Source organism: Aquarana catesbeiana, linkage group LG12 (genome assembly GCF_042186555.1).
Source record: "Aquarana catesbeiana isolate 2022-GZ linkage group LG12, ASM4218655v1, whole genome shotgun sequence".
NCBI classification, from domain to species: domain Eukaryota; kingdom Metazoa; phylum Chordata; class Amphibia; order Anura; family Ranidae; genus Aquarana; species Aquarana catesbeiana.
Window position 1 is genome coordinate 202,404,873 of NC_133335.1, and position 21,541 is coordinate 202,426,413.

The 21,541-nt window shown below is 45.4% G+C and overlaps 1 protein-coding gene across 9 annotated transcripts in view; it reads left to right on the forward strand.

Moving 5' to 3' along the window:
- The window catches only part of EPB41L1 (erythrocyte membrane protein band 4.1 like 1), a 223,362-nt gene that overhangs the window by 104,702 nt on the left and 97,119 nt on the right, over positions 1 to 21,541 (forward strand). For 8 of the 9 annotated variants that reach the window (XM_073606505.1, XM_073606503.1, XM_073606506.1 and 5 more), the window contains exon 2: positions 7,461 to 7,493. The gene's annotated coding sequence lies outside the window, so the exon portion shown is untranslated. Of the gene's footprint in view, positions 1 to 7,244; positions 7,375 to 7,460; positions 7,494 to 21,541 lie in introns of those variants that run through there. The other variant, XM_073606504.1, reaches the window with a different exon arrangement.

Below are 21,541 nucleotides of genomic sequence, written 5' to 3' on the forward strand. Positions count from 1 at the left end.
GGATTCTAGTGTTCAAAGAAAAAATCCAAAAAAAACTCTCGTCTGCAAAATAAATGGAATCTGTCCCCTCCTCTGACAGGTGTGACTATCTTCTCAACTCCTTGAATGAAAAGACTAGATACATCTTTTTGGTGTACAGAAATCCAGTGCTTGGCCACATTGGTTAACTTATCTTTTTCAATGTCATACAAATGATCATATAATCGATCTTTCAAGCGTCGTGTTGTGCGGCCAACATACTGAATTTGACATTTATCACAAGTGATAACGTACACCAAAAATTGTGTATTACAATTAATAAAGGAGGAGAGATTAAAAGTTCTGCCAGTGGTGCAAGAGAATGTTTTTTCCGGTTTTGATGTGACAACACATCTCAAATACACAGGCAGTCACATGTCATGACCTAGTTATGTACAGAATTAGGAATATGTTAAAATAAAATGAGTACCATTTGCTTCCCCTCTGTTTTAAAAATATTTGACCACTCAGCTGGGCAAAAAAATATTCCAAACCTAAAAAAATCAACCAACTAGGGCAGGGTTTCTTAACCAAGGTTCCATGGAAGTCTAGTTCTTAATGGTCGAAAGTTCAGAGAACTTTTGTGTGACCGTGTGTATGCAAGCCAAGCTTGAGTGGAATTCTGTCGGAAAAACCACCCAAGATCCGCTAATGTGTACGGGGCATAAGAAGCATTCTTCCCAATGACAATCACACTAATGTATCATGAGTTGCAGATATAGTCATTTATAGCAGGGGTTCCCTGAGACCAGAAAATTATTTTAAGGGTTCCTCTGCATTGAAAAGGCTGTGTTGGCTGCATTCATTTGTTTTTAGGCTTTTTTTATTTTATTTTATTTTCACTTGTGTTCTTGCCAGTAACACTTCCTTTCCAACAATAATGATTTACTAAAATTCTAGTGTTAAAAAACATAATCAGTTTAACTAAAAATTTTAGTTTGTTATATGTCTCTTTCAGAAAGACACTTTAATAATGTTATTGCACAAAGCAGTTTCTCTTAAAGGGGTTGTAAACCCTTGTGTTTTTTCCTTAAAGTGGGGTTCCACCCAAAAAAAAAAAAAACTACATGAAAAATTAAAAAAAAAAATACAAAAAAACATTTGGATATTTTTTTTTTTTTTACTTACCTCTAAATGCCTGTTGCTAGGTGGTCCCTCGTAGTCTGCCTCTTCCAGTGCCTGGGCTGGTGACATCACTTCCCCCTCGGCACAGGAAGGGCTCAGCTCTGCTCCCTCCCTCCTGTCAATCATCTGGGACCCATTACAGGTCCCAGGTGACTGAGCGGCCAATCACGGCGCGCGGCGTTGCTGCAATGCCGGCGCCGCTGAACGGAGGGGGAGACGAGCCGGGCTTCAATCCCCCGCATCGCCGGACCCTGGGACAGGTAAGTGTCCAATTAAAAGTCAGCAGCTGCAGTATTTGTAGCTGCTGACTTTTAATTTTTTTTTTTTTTTTTTTTTTTACTGGACTTCGGGTGGAACTCCTCTTTAATGCATCCTATGCATTAAGGTGAAAAAACAACTGGCAGTCACCGCCCCCCCCCCCCCCCCGTATTACTTACCTGAGCCCCTTCATCTCCTTGGCGGGGATGCGCTGTCCCTCTCTCCACAGGGTCCCGGCTCTCGATTGGATAGATTGATAGCAGCACAGCCATTGACTCCCGCTACTGTCAATCAAATCCAATGACGCGGGTGCTGGGGGGCGGGGCCGTATCCAGCAATCGTGTCCGTGGACGCAAAGGCTGGACTCGGGAGCACACCCGCAAGGTAACCCCCTCGGGAGAGCGCTTCTCCTAGGGAGTTATCTGATGTAGGGAGGAGCCTCGAGAGCCTCCAAGGGACCCCAGAAGAGGATGTTCGGGGCCACTCTGTGCAAAACGAGCTGCACAGTGGAGGTAAGTATGACATGTTTGTTATTTTTAAAAAATAGAAAACGATCCTTTACAATCACTCTAAATTTGGCACTACAAGTGCGAACAAATGCAAATTTAAAAGTGACGTTTGGCAATACTTCTCTTCTGGATCACACTGGAGTGCATTTAGTTTTTCTCTCCTGTAACCTTGAGGCTGAGTTCACACATATGCCAATTGGAAGCGGCTTACACCACATCCAATTCGCAGAACATTTGAAAATATGTTCATTTCAGTGGGTCTGGTTCACATATGTGCGTTGCATCCGCACTCTGCATTGCACAAAAAAATGTGTGCGTTTTCTAGGCAGTTCAGTGCAAATTTCATGCACAAAATCCTCAATGGGAACGCATCTGATTTGCAGATGTGTTCTGTTGTGAACAGGAATTCTCTCCCCCTCCTCCTACACCTCCCCCCCTCTCCCTGGTCAGCTGATCCGCAGCTACAACGGAGAGGAACCGCCGAATGAATCATTTTTTATCTACGCAGGGAAACCGAAGCTGCAATTTGCACCGGACTAGTGTGAACCCAGCCTTAGTCCGCCAAAAGTGGGCTATTGCCCACTATATCAGGTGCATCACAGAGCTGCTCCAGGCTCTAGAAGGATCCCGACAAGATTGTCAGGATCCACTCAGCTGCTTCATTGACAGCTGGCTTCGGCTCTCACCAAGTTTTTGATATTCGAAGCCAGCTGTATCTGCCCCCACTCCTGTCTAGTGCTCCTCCCCAAGCAGAGAACTGAGCGATCAGGTGATTGAGGACAGCTGCAGCATCACACCAATGCTGCAGCACAGAGGTGAGTATGAAGGTTTTTTTAATGTACCCCATACATCTCCTTTAAAAATGTTACATTCAAACCATAAAAAGGGGCTAAAATGTTGTTTAAAAAATAATAAAATATATACCTAAAAATAATTCATGAATGAAAGCTACAAACGTAGTTTTCATCCTTATGGAAGAACTTCCCCCCAGCTGCCCCCCCCCAAAAAAAAACCAAAAAACAAAAAAAAAAAAAAAAAAAAAACACATCCCTGTACAAATACAATGTACATACTAGTTCACGGAACCCAGCATTCATTTCTTACAGTCAAAGTTATTGAAATGAGATCTGGCACATGCGTAGACATGCTGTGAGTCAATGCCAGGTCTATGAGACCTTAGAGTTGGCACAGACCCATAACGTGTCTGCGCATGCGAGGGATCAGGTGCACTGCCTCCTGGGATGTGTGATAGAGAAAGGTGGGAGGATGTTATGGAAACTGGTGAAGATCTGCTTCAAAGTATAACTTAAGACAAACCTTTGAGGGCTTAGAACCCCTGTCAGTTTTTTTGCCGCCTGTGCCCCTGTTAAGATTTGCTCTCTCTATTTGTACTGTTAATCATTATCATTGTAAGTGAAAGTAAAAGAAAAGCCCAAATTTTTGGTTGGCCCCAAGAGATTCCCTTAATTTCCAGGGATTTCCTCTCACTTCCTGTTTTGGCTATGGGACGGGAAGTGAGGGTGAATATCCCCAATGGGAAAAAGATAGCAAAAATAAACCTTACCGGTATTATAACCCCCCCCCTTTACTCTATGCAAAAAAAAAAAAAAAAATCGCACATAGGGGCAGCTTTTCTCAACTGTTACCCTAGAGGAACCTATGAAATAATTTCCAGGTCTTGGGGAACCTCTGCCAAAATTAACTTTTCAGGGGGCAGTGGGAGGAATGCCATTTACATTGGCGGAAAGAAGGAAGAAATGTACATTGGTGTCATATCACTGGTTCTCCCAAGTGCTGTTTGACATGGAACCATGAAGGCACCATAAGATGGGAGGTCAATCAGCCACAGCTCAGGGAACCCCTAACAACCTCTGAAGGAACCCTGGTTGAGAATCCCTGCATAGGGGTGAGCTCAAGCTGGTCCAGATCCTAGTCCGAACCCACCTGAGGGATCCTGGTAGGTGTACTGTACATGCAGCCGCAGGGCGGGGATTGCCTTGGCAGCTCACCATTGGTTTTGTTCAGTGATGGCTTCACGGCGGGGTAGCTCAGATGGGTTCAGACTAGGATTTGAACACGCCTGAGCTCATCCCTGAGGCTCAACTTTGAATCTGACATGCCGGCGCAACTTTGTCGCGGCTTGCATACAACTTCTTTAACAGAAGTCCATGCAAGTCATATTGAAGTTGCACCAAAAGTAGTGCAGGAACCTTTTTCTAAATCGGAGCGACTCAAGTCGCTCCTATTAGAACGGTTCCATTGCCGCTAATGAGGTGCGACTTGTCATGCGACTTTGAACTCTTAAGTCGCGGCAGTGTGAACCAAGGCTCATTGCACTGAAAGAATGCCACTCTCCCTGTGTAATCACCAGAGCTCCATGATGGCCAGGTTCTGGGGTCTACCAACTGTCATACTGGCTATGCGGGTGGAATGCCGCTGGTTATGCAGAGTTACCCTGTCCCAGTGTAACCAGTTTAAGAGATCAGGACATTTCTGGGCAATACAAAGAAAGAGGGTCTCGCCTCAACTGTGCCACCAGCAGGACAGTGCCAGGGTAGGCTGCCCTTTCTGCCTTTGCCCTGATTGTACTGCATCTACGGAGGAGCAGCATTGCCACCCTAGGACGGGAAGTCAGGACTACAAATTACCTCTCATCTTCTGACTTCTATAATATAGGGGAGGTGTTCTGAAGTTTAGAGGCAAACTAGGCAGGGCAAGAACTGTTTTGGGATTTCAGGGCTGCATTGCCAGTTCACAATATGAATTTAGGAGCACTGGTACTTATAATTTAACAGATATAGCAAAATGTTTTCCCAGGCATGCTTAAAGTGGTTGTAAACCTCAGACATGAAATATGAACAAAGCATATCCCTCTTCTAGACAGTAGCGTGTACTTGTCTCAATTGAGAGCACTAAGTGTCATTTTTGTCTGCCGCTTCATTCCTCTGCTATCAGCATGAATTATTTCTGACAAGTTTTCCTGACACCAAGAGAAGAATGGTGACAGGGGAGGGATCTCAAGCTGATTGACAGCCTCAGCTGATTCTGTGTGCTCTAATCAGCTCTCAGAGCTCTCCTCACTGAGCTCTGCAGAGTGTAACTTCAGCTCTCTGCTTTTTTTTTTTTTTTCTGACAAACTTTGAGGCTCAATTCACATCTGTGCTTTCTGTGTGTTTTTTTTTTTTTTTTTTTTTTTTTTACCATGATTTTGCTGCAATTTTCAGTTTTTATGCTTTTTTTTGGGGGGGGGGGGGATTTGTTGTCGGGCAGATTTAAAAATGTAAAACGTGGCAAAATCGATAAAAACGCACTACATGCTTTTCTGAAGCTTCTCCATCTATTAAACCAAAAAAAGCACCATTATGCATTTAACCACTTAAAGACCAGCCTCGTTTTGGAATTTAGGTGTTTACATGTTTAAAACAGGTTTTTTTGCTAGAAAATTACTTAGAAGTTAGAACCCCCAAACATTATATATTGTTTTTTTTCTAACACCCTAGAGAATAAAATGGCGGTCATTGCAATACTTTTTTTCACACTGTATTTGCGCAGCGGTCTTACAAGCGCACTTTTTTTGGAAAAAATTCACTTTTTTGAATAAAAAAAATAAGACAACAGTAAAGTTAACCCAATTTTTTTTTTTATTGTGAAAGATAATGTTACGCAGAGTAAATTGATACCCAACATGTCGCGCTTCAAAATTGCGCCCGCTCGTGGAATGGTGTCAAACTTTTCAAAAATCTCCATAGGCGACGTTTAAAAAATTATACAGGTTGCATGTTTTACGTTACAGAGGAGGTCTAGGGTTAGAATTATTGCTCTCACTCTAACGATTGCGGCGATACCTCACATGTGTGGTTTGACCACCGTTTTCATATGCGAGAGCTACTCACGTATGCGTTCGCTTCTGCGCACGAGCTTGTCGGGACGGGGGGGTTTAAAAAAAAAAAAAATGTATTGTTATTATTTATTTTACATGATTTTATTTATTTTTACACCGTTTTAAAAAAAAATGTGTCACTTTTATTCCTATTACAAAGAATGTAAACATCCCTTGTAATAGAAAAAAGCATGACAGGACCTCTTAAATATGAGATCTGGGGTCAAAAAGACCTCAGATCTCATATTTACACTAAAATGCAATACAAAAAAAAAGTCATTTAAAAAAATGACATTGAGAAAAATGTGCCTTTAAGATGTATGGGCGGAAGTGACGTTTTAACGTCGCTTCCGCCCTGCAGTGTCATGGAGACGAGTGGGTGCCATCTTAGCCTTACTCGTCTCCAGGCACAGCTAGGGAAAGGACGTGATCGCCTCCGCCGCTACCGACGGCTCCGGTAAGCGGCAGAGGGCACCGGATCGCGGCGGGATTGGGGGGCCCTCTCCCGCCACCGATAAAAGTGATCTTGTGGCGAATCCGCCACAGAGTCCACTACTATCTGAAAGCCGACTGCCGCACGAAAACGGGGATACCGGGTTATGGCAGCTAGTTGCTGCCATAACAACGATATCCGCCACCAAACTTAGGACGTACATCGGCGTGCAGCGGTCAGCAAGTGGTTAAAAAAGTCACTGACCCTTTCCAAAAATGCAGAGGCACAAAAAAGCATTGATGTGAACCCATGTTAAGAAAAAAAAAAATGCCCTGCATTTCTGCAAAAAGCATTAAAAAAGGCATTTGGTGTGAATGGAGCCCTAAATATTCTGCGCTTTGAACAGATGTAGAAAATAGAAGACAGCTGATAAACAGGTACAACGTATGTAGGGAGATTTGTTTCATCTCTGTGTATCACCTGAGGCCAGTCACTTCAATGGGTATATGTGAGGCTTCACAACTATGTTAACAGAACAAATCTGTTCAGCTGTTTCTGATCTTCCAAGGACAGTCCCTGATTTTGAAGTGCTGTCCTTGCAACTGTCACTAGCTGCCAATAAAGACTTTATTGTAAATCTCATTTTTTTTTTTTCACATTTCGTTCAGCTTTTATCATTCAGTCCGATTCATTTAGCTGGAGGCTCAGCAGTAGTAACCTTGTAAATGATTTTACAATGTGTTCAGCTGCCGTTTAAATGCCTGCGCCGTCCTTGTGTCACACAGAAGCAGTGGCGGTGTGACTCAATAGTGTGCCTAGAAGTCAGGCTGTGTTGTGTCGCAGACAAGGGATTGTTGTGCGGTTGTGTTTGTCACTGGTATGTGAAGGTCGCTGTAGGGGGTGGGGTTGGGAGGTAATACAGGTAAGATTTCGGCAAGTCCGGGTGGTGCTGACTTCTTACTGTCAGCAGCACCGCCCTCCAGAACCTGTTTCAGGATCACTATCTAGTTCCTGTACACTCCCCCCCCCCCCCCCCCTCGCTTTTGCTGTGACAGTGCTTATACCTTCAATGCCAAGGGTACCCCCTTGCAGGCACTGAAGTCTGCTATGTGATCCCTACCTGCATGATAAGTGATCACCTGCCGGGAATGGTAAGGAAGCAAACACGCTAATGACTTTGTATTAACAGGGAAGTATTAACTGGTGACTAATGATTTGTTCTGTGCTTTTCCTGCAGCCCCAGAGACGAGCCCTGTGCAGTGCTGGAGCTGTAAGTATCATACGACGAAAGCGTGTCTTCTTCTCATCTCCTATATAACAATGCAATTCATATCACGGGGGGGGGGGGAGATTTACTAAAACTGAAGGGGGCAAAATCTGCTACAGCTGTGCATAGAAACCAATCAGCTTCCAGGTTTTTGTTGTCTAACAATAAAACAAGCTGAAGTTAGAAGATGGTTGGTTACTGTGCACTAAGGATGAGCTCCGCCGTGTTTGCGCACTCCACGTGCAGAGCCCGCCAGGAGGTCGGCACGGCGCTGCGCTAATCACAGGCAGTGAGACATTGTCCCGATGCACGGCTGCAGAGATCGGGAAATGTCTCACTGCCTGTGATTAGCACAGGGCAGTACCGACTTCCTGGCGGGCTCTGCACGTGGAGTGCGCGAACACGCCGGAGCTCATCCTTACTGTGCACAGCTGGTCCAGTTTTAGTAAATCTCCCCCACACTGTGACAGATGACATGATCATCACCTACCACCCCCTTTGACATGATCACCACCTACCACCCCTTTTGACATGATCACCACCTAGTACAACCCCCTTTGACATGACCACCACCTTCGAACCCATTTGACATGACCACCACCTTCAACCCCCTTTGACATGACCACCACCTGCAACCCCCTTTGACATGACCACCACCTGCAAACCCATTTGACATGACCACCACCTGCAAACCCCTTTGACATGACCACCACCTGCAAACCCCTTTGACATGACCACCACCTGCAAACCCCTTTGACATGACCACCACCTGCAAACCCCTTTGACATGACCACCACCTGCAAACCCCTTTGACATGACCACCACCTGCAAACCCCTTTGACATGACCACCACCTGCAAACCCCTTTGACATGACCACCACCTGCAAACCCCTTTGACATGACCACCACCTGCAACCCCCTTTGACATGACCACCACCTGCAACCCCCTTTGACATGACCACCACCTGCAACCCCCTTTGACATGACCACCACCTGCAACCCCCTTTGACATGACCACCACCTGCAACCCCCTTTGACATGACCACCACCTGCAACCCCCTTTGACATGACCACCACCTGCAACCCCCTTTGACATGACCACCACCTGCAACCCCCTTTGACATGACCACCACCTGCAACCCCCTTTGACATGACCACCACCTGCAACCCCCTTTGACATGACCACCACCTGCAACCCCCTTTGACATGACCACCACCTGCAACCCCCTTTGACATGACCACAACCTGCAACCCCCTTTGACATGACCACCACCTGCAACCCCCTTTGACATGACCACCACCTGCAACCCCCTTTGACATGACCACCACCTGCAACCCCCTTTGACATGACCATCACCTGCAACCCCCTTTGACATGACCACCACCTGCAACCCCCTTTGACATGACCACCACCTGCAACCCCCTTTGACATGACCACCACCTGCAACCCCCTTTGACATGACCACCACCTTCAACCCCCTTTGACATGACCACCACCTTCAACCCCCTTTGACATGACCAGCACCTGCAACCCCCTTTGACATAGCCACCACCTACAACCCCCTTTGACATGACCACCACCTGCAACCCCCTTTGACATGACCACCACCTGCAACCCCCTTTGACATGACCACCACCTGCAACCCCCTTTGACATGACCACCACCTGCAACCCCCTTTGACATGACCACAACCTGCAACCCCCTTTGACATGACCACCACCTGCAACCCCCTTTGACATGACCACCACCTGCAACCCCCTTTGACATGACCACCACCTGCAACCCCCTTTGACATGACCATCACCTGCAACCCCCTTTGACATGACCACCACCTGCAACCCCCTTTGACATGACCACCACCTGCAACCCCCTTTGACATGACCACCACCTGCAACCCCCTTTGACATGACCACCACCTTCAACCCCCTTTGACATGACCACCACCTTCAACCCCCTTTGACATGACCAGCACCTGCAACCCCCTTTGACATAGCCACCACCTACAACCCCCTTTGACATGACCACCACCTACAACCCCCTTCTGATTGCAGCACAACACATTTACATAAATGTCGAAGATCTCTGTACAGTATTGGTGAAAACTGTTGCAAACAAAGTTGTAGTAGTAGCAGCTTGATTTTATAATCCTTTATGTTGTTTTGGGAGAGAGGTGTACTGGTCCTGGAAGCCCCGCCCACATGACATTTGAATCTTAGAAAATTATGCAGTATGTCATTTGAAAATATGGAAAAAAGATATTTTCTCTTATCATATTTCAATTATGTAACCTTTCCCAACCACGCCCAAGGATTTGTTTACACTAGTGGCAAGGCGTGTAAGTCCTCTGAAAAGCAATCTGAGCTGGGATCGCTTTTCAGAGGTGTTTTAACCCCCTAAATTCTGCACTACCATGCTGCAACCATGTGCATTGTACATGGTTGTGGGATGGTAGCAGTGCAGCCTCAGTCACTTAAATGGCTCAGGTTCAGCGGCAGTATTGAACAAATGTGTCAAGGGGTATGACTTGCTGCTGCAGTTTCAAATCATCGCAGCCAGAGCATATGTACACCCCTGTCCTCTGCAGCTAAAGGGGGGGGGGGAGGGGCGTGGTAAGTTCAACAACATGGTTTTAACGCCCCTCCCCCAAACCACTAGTGTAAAGGAGCCCCAAGTGTTTGTTGGTGTATCTATTGCTTTATTTTTAGGGCTTGCTTAGGCCTTTTTTTTTAGGGCCAGTTCACATCAGAACAGTGGCGGCTGGTGGTTTACCTCATTGTGGTGGGTGGCAGGCTGCGCGAGGCAGCGGCTCCATGTCCTCTTATCCATGGCGGCTTTCAGCTCCTCCGTTCCACCTCCTAGGCGTCCAATAGGATCGCCTGTCCTTCCAGCCAATCGGGGGACTGGTGTCAAAACCCGCTTCCTGATTGGCCGAGAGGAGGGTCAGTGTTACAACTGGGAATATTCATTCGCTGTTGTAACACACCTGGGTGGAATCGGAGCACACTCTCTGCGACCCAAACCCACCCTATATTGAAGCCTATTAGAGCCTCTGGCTCTAATCGGTGCTTCAAAAAACAGCCCCCCCCCCGCTGGCACTCATGCGCCCTTAATGGACGGCCGCCCCTGCATTAGAACAAGGTGCGGGAAACCTGTGTTTCGTGCTAATTTCCTGCACCGCGTTTAAAATGCACTGCACTTGTGAGCTACAGCCCATGTCATTGTTAACTTAAAGTGGTGTTAAAGGCTCGGCTTTAAAAAAAACAAAAACATGTACTTACCTGCCCTGTGCAGTGGTTTTGCATAGAGCAGCCCCAATCCTCCTCCTTTTCGAGACTCCCGCTGGTGCTCCTAGCTTCTCCCCCTTGACCAGTGCCCCCATAGCAAGCCGCTTTGCTCTATACGTCCATAAGACACAGAGCTCTCAACTTGGCCCCGCCCCCACTCTCTCTCCTTATCTCACTGGCTGTGATTGACAGCAGTGGGAGCCAATGGCTCCCGCTACTCTCTCAGCCAATGAGTAAAGAGGGAGTCCCAAGACAGCCAAGGCTCTCGTGCACGTCACTGGATCGAGAGGGGGCTCCGGTGAGTATTGGGCTGTGAGGGGAACAACACACAGGTGTTTTTTTTTTTTTTTTTACCTTTATGCATTCTATGCAAAACAACCTGCAGGATTTACAATCACTTTTACAACATTCCAAATGCAGGCCGCAAACTCGGTGAGTTTGCCTGCACGACATTGCATGGTACAGCAGTACCATGCAATCTGGGTGCTGTGCATTTTTTTGCACAGCAACCCGCTACATATACTGTATATGGTGACAGTGCGGTAACCTTTTACGGTGTTAAAAGGCATTTTGGAACAGGTTTTGCAGGCAACCCGCACACTGATGGTGCAGGTGTGTGTTGGGTTATTGGGGTAATCAGAACTAGGGCACGGCGGACTTCCTTTTGGTGCGGTCCGGCGTGATTTCAGCCCATTCCAATGAATAGGTTGAAATTGCACTGTACCTGGATCGCAGTTAAATTGCACAGCAATGCACAGCGTGTTTCTATGCAATTCATGGTGTGAACCGGCCCTTAGACTGGTTTGGGGGCCTGAAAAACATAAGGTTGTACCCCGTTTTTATTGTCCCCCCTTAAGCTGCAAAGGCAGTTGATGGGGTCGATCATATGCCGCAGCAAAAATGATCCACTCCTGTTGCATTTAGTGGGCAGAACTGCTTCCTCATGCGACCAGTGCAAACGGAAAGGCAGTTGCAGAATGTAGTTCCAGAAGTATACTATGCTGGGGCGAGCGATCAGCGGACACTTCACTTTTTCCTAAACGGACAAGTGAAAGTGACTCTTCACCCCCTTTACACTGGCACTTTAGGTAGGCCTTGATACCTGAACAGCTCCTGATCACGTGGCAGTATGATTGGCTGCACAGTGCTGAGGTCATCAGGAGCCTGTCTTATTGGCTTACGATTGTGGGTAACCGGTCACAGTCCTGGGGGCACTAATGGAGCCAGAACTGAACATCGACACATACATGCGGTGGTTGTGCATTAAGGCCCACCTGCTCTTCAACCTCATATATGCATATTATTGTCATAAAGGGGTTAAGTACCCATACAGGATACAATCTCTGTTCTGTTTGTACAATCTCCTTAAACCCTTTCACTGTCAAAGACTTTTTTATTTTATGAGCGCATAATAGAATACACATTTTGTATATGAAAATGTGATTAAAACCCCCAAAACTATACTGTATATATTTTCTGAAAGCAGAGACCCCTTAGAATAAAATGGCTGTAGTTGATATTTTTATGTCACATAACGTGCGATATTGTTATATACTATACTTTAGCATAGCTCCCAACTGTCCCTGATTTTGAGGGACTGTCCCTGATTTGGAGCAATGTCCCTCTGTCCCTCTCATTTGTCCCTCATTGTGGCTTGATCTATATAGTTGTATATAAAATGCACTTTTTATCTTTCAAAAAGTGTTTTCCAGTGCTAAACCTTTCATCCGATTTCTAAATTGCTGCATTTGTACATTTTAAAAGCCAATATAAAAGAATAGTAGTGGTAAAAAAAAAGTCCTTTAATTAACCTTTTTTTTTTGGTTAATTCTCCTTTAAGGGGGTGTGGCTGGGGGGGCGTGTTCTATGCCTACATATGTTTGTTAGTAGGTGTCCCTCATTCCCATCTCAAAACGTTGGGAGGTATGATTTAGTAAAAAATACACTTAAATAAGTTGGTGCACAAAACACATAACAAAAGTAAAAAGAAACCATCAAAACTGGTAGGTCTACAAAATCGCTAAAAACTATCGCACCCAAAATAGTGCTAAATATTGGAGGGGGGGGGGGGGATATTTGGGCTCTGTGTATGGCAGCCAGTCCTACAGAAGGGGCATAACCAAAAATGGTCCGGCGATCACTGAGACCCAGAGCCCAGGGCAAACATGCCAAGTTATTTGTATTTTGTCTGACCTAGGTAAACACATAAAACACACATATCATTATCTGTTGGCACCATTATAATCCCAACTCTACTCTCTTTCCATATATATGCCAAATTATGTGTCCCCCTCCAAGATGTATGAGCAAAAATCCCCTCTTGCTCAAAAAAATCAAGTACTAATCTGCAGACACTATAAGCATAAATGTCCCCTCCTCCCAGTACAAATTCACCCCCCCAGCTGAAATCCCCCCTCCCAGCACAAATCTCTGCCCCCCCCCCCAGCTCAAATTCTCTCTCTTCACCCATATGCCCCCAGCACAAATCCACCCCCCCCCCCAAAAGAAATTTCACCCTCGTAGCACAGATCCTTTACCCCTCAAATTTCCCCTCTAAGTCCCCCCTCCCCCACTCCAAATCCCCCCACCCAGCACAAATTCCCCTCCCTCAATCCCTCAAACCTAGCACAAATCCCCCCACAAATTTCCCCTCCTAGCACAAATACCCCCCCAAAAATGTTCTCCTCTACCATTTTTACTCTGATATCACAAATCCTCCTCCCCCATCCCCCCTCCCAACACAAATCTCCCCAAATCACCACTCCTGGCACACCTCCCTAAATTTGCCCTCCTAGAACAATTCTTTCCCCCTGCAGCCCTTAAATTCCCATTCTCAACACAAATCCCCTGCCCCCAATCTCCATGTGGTATCCCCCCCCCCCCACACCTCACATGATACCATAGCGCCCATGGCAGCTGCCCCTCCTGCCCACCCCTTGTCCCAGGCCCTGCTGATAGCGCTGACCGGAGTGTTCTGGAGGGGGGTGCCCCCCTGTCAAAACACAATAGCTCAGCGGGGGAGATCGTTGTACTAACATCAAATCGTTAGTACAGCGGCTCCTCCCGTGCTCTTCAGTTTTTTTTTGTTTTTTTCGTTCAGCCCGCTGGGTTGAAAAAAAAAATAATAGTGTGTATAAGGCTTAACACTATATAGCTGTTAAGCCGGCCATAGATGGATCGTATCTCGGCCCGATTCAGCAGGCACCAACTGAAATTCGATCCATCTATAGAAGGCAGGTTGTACTGAAGTTGATCCATCGATCGACTTCAGTACAACCAGCCTGCCAGATTTTTTGCATGTGATCAATGCCGGTGGCTATAGCTGCTAGCAGTAATCATTGTATTCTGCTGGTTGGGACAGCTCCCCCGTGATCCCCGCTGGCAGAACACAATAGCGCAGCGGGAGGGATTCCCCCATCAATACTGACTGTGTCAATGGAGGAATCAAACTGTTTTCTTTCCTTCCACCCATGGTGGGAGGAAAGAGAATTGTACAATCTATGAGCTGCTTTAGTAAAGGTGAAGGAGATTGTAAAAAGATTGTACAATCAGATGGTAACGTGTCAGGCCTGCTGAACACTGATATTTCCGATCTGGGTAGACTGCAGGGGGTTGTATATTGGCTTCCTATAAGTTGATGAATGAACCAGCAAAGCTTCCTATTGGAATTCTTGTGTCTGTCCCCCATCATACAGTCTCTATCTTCTTGCTGCATTCTCTAAGCCTTGTTGCTCTGTATGGAATCCCCATTGGGCACTTACACCTCCTTCCTACCCAAGCCATTTTTCAGCTTTAAGCGCTGTCACACTTTGAATGACAATTGCGCGGTCGTGCTACACTGTACCCAAACACATTTTTTATAATTTTATTCACACAAATAGACCTTTCTTTTGGTGGTATTTAATCACTGCTGGGTTTTTTATTTTTTACTAAAAAAAAAAAAAAAAAAAAAGACCAAAAATTTTGAAAAAAACATTTTTTTTACTTAGTTACAAAATTTACTGACAGAAACAAAGTAATTTTTCTCCTTCACTGATGTGCGCTGATGAGGCGGCACTGATAGACTGAACTGGTGGGCATTGATGAGGTGGCACTGATGAGGAGGCACTAATATGCCGCACTTATGGGCACTGATAGCTGGCACTGATATGTGGTACTGATAGGCGGCACTGATGGGCACTGTTAGGTGGCACTGATGGGCACTAATAGGCGGCACTGGTGTGCACTGATAGGTGGCACTGATGGGCAACACTGATGGGCATTGATCGATAGCAGTGATGAGCATTGATGGGCAGTACTGATAGGCGGCACTGATAGCCAGCACTGACTGACATCGCTAATGGGCACTGATTGGTGGCACTTGTGGGCAGTGGTGGGCACTGATTGCTGCCATTGGTGGGCACTGATTGCTACCACTGGTGGGCACTGATTGGTGACACTGTTGGCACTATATTGTAATCAGGGCACTGATGATCAGCAAAGTTAATTTAGTCGACTAAAACGACTAAATGAATACTATTTTAGCCGACTAAAATACGACTAAAACTAACACAATTGAGATGACTAACATACAACTAAAACTAAAAGCCATTTTAGTCCTAAGACTAAAATGAGACTAAAACTAAAATGCCATTTTAGTCAAAAGACTATGACTAAAACTAAATTGCAATTACTGAAATGTACTGGAGATTTTAGTCGACTAAAATGTACTGGAGATTCAGTCGACTAAATACGACTAAAACTAAAACAATTGCAGAAGACTAAAATGGGACTAAAACTAAAATGCCATTTTAATCCTAATGCCCTGTACACACGATAGGATTTTCCGACAACAAAATCCATGGAAATTTTTCCGACGGATGTTGGCTCAAACTTGTCTTGCATACACACGGTCACACAAAGTTGTCGGAAAATCCGATCTTTCTGAACGCGGTGACGTAAAACACGTACATCGGGACTATAAACGGGGCAGTAGCCAATAGCTTTCATCTCTTTATTTATTCTGAGCATGCGTGGCACTTTGTGCGTCGGATTTGTGTACACACGATCGGAATTTCCAACAACGGATTTTGTTGTCGGAAAATTTTATATCCTGCTCTCAAACTTTGTGTGTCGGAAATTCCGATGGAAAATGTGTGATGGAGCCCACACACTGGCGGAATTTCCGACAAGGTCCTATCACACATTTTCCATCGGAAAATCCTATCGTGTGTACGGGGCATAAGACTAAAATTAACACTGATGATCGGTGCCCTGATTACATGTGTAGCTGTCCCCCTGCGTGGAGATGCCGCTGATTGGCTCTCCTCGTCACACACTCTGTCAGTGTGAGGCGAGGAGCGCTGATTACCGGCATCTCTGTGTTTACATGTGACAGGCTTTGATTGGACACAGCCGATTACATGGTTAAAGAGACGCAGACGCGGCTCTTTACAGAGATTGGGGTTGCGCTGTGTCCTAGAAACACTGAGCGGCCACGATCGCCGTGCTGCGCGCAAGAGTAGCCGTTCTGGAACGCCGTCATATGTCTTTTGACGGTGGGTGGGTGGCAACTAGTTAAACGCCTAATGGTTATTTTTTAATTATTTACTTTTACGGGAGTCAAAAGAAAGCTGGAATTCGTTTCTGAGAATGAAGTATGTTAAAGTCAGAGGTCATGTGTTAGACCTGAAGGGAGAATGTTTCAGGATTATTATTCATGAGTGAAACTTTCAAGAGGAATTCCAGGTATGGATATCCTATACATAATGACATTGGTTCAGCTTGCACCAATGGAACTATGTATATACCATACCTGCCCGATGCCCCTGGAAGCTAATGATCAATGTAGGCAGTGTCTGCAGGAGCCGGACACATCACCCGTGATCTACTGACTGCGGGTCCAATGGTCGGTAGGCTCCTTTACAAAAATAATAAATGCACATTTTTTTCTCTGCAAAAAAGTGCATTTATTTTTAGAATTATTAATATTTTTTTTACAAAGGTGAATTTAGCCTTTAAAATATATCCATGAAGGTTCTCCTTCACCAGCTCATTATGTAGCTAGCAGTAGGTAGTCACTTGACTTGTTCCGTAGGGTTGAAGACTTTTCACCACTCAACCAAGTAGCTTCCATATTAAAGTAATTATAAAGGAAAAAAAAAAAAAAAAGAAAAAACATTTCTCTACTTACCCGCTCTGTGAGCGGCCCGAACCTCCTCTCCTCGGGTCCCCCGCCAGCACTCCTGGCCCCTCCTCTCTGTCCAGTGCCCCCCATGGAAAGCTGCTTCCCATGGGGGCACTTGTGCGAGCTCGCTCCCCAACCCCGCTGTGTCAATAGACTCAGCCCCGCCCCGCTCCCAAGCCATTGGTTTTGATTGACAGCAGTGGGAGCCAATGTCTCCTGGTGCCCCAGCAAATCCAGTGAGACCCTGATGCAAGGGGGGAGAAGAGCTGCAGACATGCACAGTGTTGGATCGAATGAGGGCTCTGGCTATGGTAAAAAATGTTAAGGTTTAGACCACTTTAAGCTGGCCATACACTATACAATTTGATTGTGCAATCTCACTTAGATCTGCTGACAATGATTTAGTGAAAATACCTGCTTGACTCGGTACAAATTGAATGGACTACATAGTTTTGGTAAATACGAAGGAGATACAGAGATTGTACAATAAGATTGCATAGCTTATGGTGAGCTTTAAGCCTGGTACACACCATTAGTCTTTTTCCTGGTTGAGCGAAAAAAAAAGCTGTCTGCTCCGGTCTGAGCCGCTATACTAACGATCCGATGGAGATAGCAGGTGGCGGGGCTAAGCCGCGTTCTGTGTGTGAATGGACAGTGTCCAGTTACAGGAGCGCGGCTCGAGAGCGGGCTTGCGAGTACCCCCATAGCAAGTAACTTACTATTGGGCACTCAGCGGGGGGGGGGGGGGGGGGGCGGGAGCTAGGATCGCTGGTGTGGCACCCAAAAAGAAGAGGATCAGGACTGCTCTGTGCAAAACCACTGAACAGAGCAGGTAATTATAACATGTTTGTTATGTAAAAAAAAAAATAAGGCTTGACGAAGACTAGCGTCAACTAACAGCACTTAAGCCGCGTACACACGATCGGATTTTCTGCCGAGAAATGTGTGATGACAGGCTGTTGGCGGAAAATCCGACCGTGTGTACGCTCCATCGGACAATTGTTGTCGGATTTTCTGCAGACAAATGTTGGATGGCAGGTTTGAAAATTTTCCGCAGACAAATGTTGTCGGATTTTCCGATCGTGTGTACACAAGTCCGTCGGACAAAAGTCCAAAGTACAAACACGCATGCTCGGAAGCAAGGACGAGCTTGAAGTGGTCGGTCTTGTAAACTAGCGTTCGTAATGGAGAATTAACATTTATGACGTGGCAAATTATGAAATGTCGAAATGTAGCGCACAATTCTCTTCTTCTTTAATGGGATAATAATGAAGCTGTTTTGCTGGTGATACTGATGGAGTTATTGCAAACAAATTTTCAAAGGCTTTTTTTTTTCTAGTGATATCAAGAATAATATTATGCCTTTTTTTTGGGCAAGTTACCACAACACCATTAGTTTTTAAGATCAAAGATACAACTATGTTGGTGTCCCTTTTCAATTTTACATTGTATTTTTTAAATGTAACTGCCTACTCCCAAACTGTCATTTGAAGTAAAACACATAGCCAAGTATTATTCTACACAATTTTTTTTTTGTGCATTAAAAAAAGAAAACAAATAAAATTAGACATGCTATCTGCCAATAGAACTTAACCAAAAAGTGCATTCTATGCATCCAAAAATATAGAAAATATAACAAATCAAATCATTATTCTTCAACCAAAAAATAAAATAAAAGCCTCATGCATGTGTCCTGCTTCTTAATATAGAGTTGGTGAAAGCAGGGGTCCGTCATCCGGATTATTCTCCTGGAGCTCCCGCAGCAAAGGCATATGACATAATTGGTCACGATTAATAAAGCAACCAATTTTTGGTCCAAGAACTCCTCCTCCTGTTCCTGGACTGGACTTGGGTAAAAGCAATAACTCCAAGGCCAATAATAAATAACATATTATCTCCTCCGATTCCGCAACATGGCTGGTTGACGAACGGCTGTTCAGAAACAAACTGAAAAGCGCTAAATGAAAAGCGCGAATCAACACTCGACTAACACGAAATTAGCAGAAGGAGCCCAAAGGGTGGTGCTAAAGAGCTGCAAAACCACGCAGTACGTCACTACGTAAGTGTTTGTTGGCCGACAATTCCTTGCCGTTTGTATGCAGGACAAAATCCAGGCACACGCCTTCGGACAAAAGTCAGAGGTTTTGACTACGGAAAATCCAATCGTGTGTACGAGGCTTAAGAGTGTCTCTCTTTGTCTCAATCAGAGATGTAGCGGCCAAGATCAGATCAAGGTCTACCCACACCATATTTTCATCATAGAGCTGCTTTTTTTTTTTTTTTTTTTTTTTTTTTTTACAAAAAAACTCTCAATCCAGCGCAATCATACACATATAAGGGCTACAGGTGTATCTATTGGAAAATTTACCCTCATCTTTTGCTCTGTTGACAGCTATAACATTTTGAATTTCCTCCGTGCTGCATGACCAGTCCCACAAAGCCGCCTCCTTTCGCTACCCAACCGGTCGCAGCTCTGACATCATATATAACGTGGTGCCTGCAGTCCAGCATTTTACGTGAGCTTGCCATTGGTCTGCTCACAACTTAAAGCAGTAGTAAAGACTTATTTAAAAAAAAAAAAAAAATCTTCTCCCTGCGAGACAAAATCTTAGCCTGAAACAAAGCTCCCCAGCGACATGCTGTTACCACTGACAGGGCTTCCATCTTCACCCAATCTTCCTTCCGGGTTCATGGGCTGCGCATGCGCATCCTTTTCAGAGTGCAGTGCGCATGCCCCAGTGACGTCACTGGCTGCACAGCTAGAGTATATATCCTAAACAGTGCACATTTAGAAGATATTCCCTATATCTACAGATAAGCTTTATTATAAGACTACCTGTAGGTACAAATTGAAAAAAAATAGTTCACTACCACTTTAAAGCGGGACGAAACTTAAGAAATACTCACCTCCTCATTCCAGCGATGCTAGGGTTAAATCCTTCACCAGCCTCTGTACCTTCTCCCTGGCTATTCAGCCTCTTGATTGTCCAGTCTGTAAGCAGGGAAGGGGGGGGGTGCGTTTTCACAGAGGGAATCACTGACTTTCTAAACCAGGCAACGTTTATTACCGGAGAGACAGTAGTAGAAAGAGTATTTACAGCCGTAAAGCACGTAGTTTCACTCCAAGCATGGAGGCACAGATACACAGTACAGTCACTTCTGATGTAAGCGGTAATTGTATTCGTCAGCACTATAGTCACTTTCCACTGACTGACACAGTATAAATCCAAACACACGGTGCGTATCTATAGGGGCTGCTATTCGCACACATTACCTGGGACAACGGTATTCCTTCAGCAGATGGATATAGGCATCTGATCCGCTTTTCCCTCCCTCACAGTGAGGACATCGGATTTATTATCTGCAATGTAGAGTCTTTCATCAATGGGGAGTCTTTCACCTGACCAGGATTGTTGATACAGGACTCCGTAGGAACCCTGAGCTATCCCTCAAAGGCCGGAACACTCTCCCTATCTTCTCCTAACTCTCCCTGACAAGCGGGTTCTCTCTCCCTGTCTATGCACACACGTGAACTGAACTAAATGTGGCTGGGCTTCCTTATATAAAGTATCCACCCAAAAATGGCCGACCAAATCTCCCGAGATTTGCTTGTCCTATCAGGACCCCAGGCTTCTCCAAAATGGTGCTGCAGACAATTATAGAGGCCAAACAGCTCTGAACATATGTACACATAAACATATCAAATAGGCTGGAAAGTGAGAATATACACTTGCTAACCCACTACCTCTTGCAGCCAACTAGGCTTCCCTGCACTACAGCTGCCTACAAGTCGATGAATGATGTTATCCTGCGCATGTACATGGGAGTCTGTCATTCCAGCACAGCCAAGGAGTGCATTCAATAGAAGACTTCAAACAGGCAAAGCATGTCTGCAATAAAGAGCTGCCTGCCCGCAGTTTTTATTAATAAAGTTTAGTTCTGCTTTAGGCTTGGTTCACACTTGATTCGGCTGACAGCAGGGGTTCGGTGTGTTTCTGTTCTCTGTTTCAGGGACGACTCAGACCTGTAACATAGCCAAAGAGGCACAGGACCCCTGTGCAATCCGCTCCGCAAGCCGCCCCGGAGATGTGTGAACCGGCTCCATTGAGAGCCGGTCACAGTTTCTTGTCATGCGAATTGGATGCCGGGAAACCCACATTCAATACGCAGTATGAACCCAGCCTGGAGAGCAAAGGAAAGTAAGTATATCACCATATTAATCATCCCCTGGGTAGGATATTCAGTTAACCCTTGCAGTGGAGAGTGGAACCCACTGCAAAGGTAATGTTTTTTATTACCTGCACCTCAACTTAAACCCCTCCCCACCAAAAAATCACAACATTGTGGCTATACATACACTTTAAATGCAAGTGCTTTAAGTATAACTTCAGTTTTGCGGGAGTAAACTTAAAAAAAAAAAGATTTCGCCCTGCAAGGTAAAGGCATAATGTGCTAGCATGCAATGCATGCTAGCACATTATGAAAGACTTACCTTGAAACAAAGCCCTCCAGTGGCGCACTGTCACTTTGCAGAGGCTTCCATTTTCACTCGGTCTTCCTTCTGGGTTTGCGGGTTGCAGCCGCTTGACTGGCAGAGCCG